This window comes from Aplysia californica, unplaced genomic scaffold, assembly GCF_000002075.1.
Source record: "Aplysia californica isolate F4 #8 unplaced genomic scaffold, AplCal3.0 scaffold00453, whole genome shotgun sequence".
Lineage (NCBI taxonomy): Eukaryota > Metazoa > Mollusca > Gastropoda > Aplysiida > Aplysiidae > Aplysia > Aplysia californica.
In genome coordinates, this window is record NW_004797723.1 from 75,453 (window position 1) to 76,677 (window position 1,225).

General features: G+C 42.0%; 1 protein-coding gene across 1 annotated transcript in view; it reads left to right on the forward strand.

Moving 5' to 3' along the window:
* LOC101861458 (NADH-cytochrome b5 reductase-like) overlaps positions 1 to 1,225 on the forward strand; it is an 11,433-nt gene that overhangs the window by 7,863 nt on the left and 2,345 nt on the right. The window lies entirely within an intron of this gene.

The following is a 1,225-nucleotide window of genomic DNA, read 5'->3' on the forward strand; positions in this document are numbered from 1 at the left end:
TGGAAATGGTCCGTGAAATTGAAAAAAAACAACCCAACCCAAACGAACAGACGCAACTAGTGGGTAAGTGATGTTATGAATAGAACTTATTTGAGCAAGACAATGTGATCAAATGTAAGTTAGTCCAAGAGGTCGAAAGTTCTACAGAAAAAGTATCCAAATAGGAAAATTTAGATACAAAGTTGCTCTTAAGAAAACATAAAATTGATGAAAATGGCCAGCATAGAAATGGAAAAATGTATTGAATTCTTCATTAATAAATCCTCAAGGAACCAATGTAGCCTTAAGCAAAAACTACCCCCAAAAAAAGTTTGAAAGAAATTTAGGCAGCCTAAAAAATTGTTAGATACACATTGAGAACACAGCTTCAGTTTCAATTGATTATAGTGGTAAGACAGATTTTGGTCACACTGTGTAGTCCACGGCGCCCAAGGCAAACCAAAATACAATAGTTTCCTAGAGTCTAGTAAGTGTAGTGTAACCAAAGATTCTCTACTGCAGTAGTCTTCGCCTAAGATCCCAGTGCTCAGAAGCAAGGAAAATATGGGATCTTAGCCGACGAAGCCAAGGAAGAATCTACAGTGACCCATGAACTGACGTGACCCCTGGGTCGATTTATGACATATGGCAAGCAAAGAGTGGTCAACCTTGATGACCACAATCACAGTGGCATGAGGCATGCCATAAATAATATATACATGTATATAACACACTCATTAGCCTATCGTGAGTCTTGAGATCTTTATCTACGTTTATCCAGTTGCCCCTCCCTTTCACCTGTCCAACAATTTTAGCTTTCCATCTCTGATTGATTCCCCCCCACCCCCAACCTCCTTTGTCGTTACGCACCAGTACGTTGTGACCACACCAATTAAAATTCAGGCTGTCTCACAATTTCGGGAATAGAGAAAAACTGCTTTCAATGGTCAGGGAAGAGTTCACAGTTTGATGTGATCCCGCCTGGAGCGAACTTGTAGGCCCGACCCACCCAGTGAGTGATGTAAGTTTAGGTGGTGAGGTCAGATGCGAGTGTGATGTTTGGGGAAAAGAAAGGCATCGGTCAGTTCATACCTTGGTGTGATCCCGTCTGGAGCAAACACTGTACCGTTTCAAGGAGTTTTACAATGCTTGTGATCACATTCACAATAGTGACTGATCTTTGACGCGACGGGCCGTTCTTTGATCTCAACTTTTAACTCTTGGTTGATCGGCTGTGCCCGCCCGG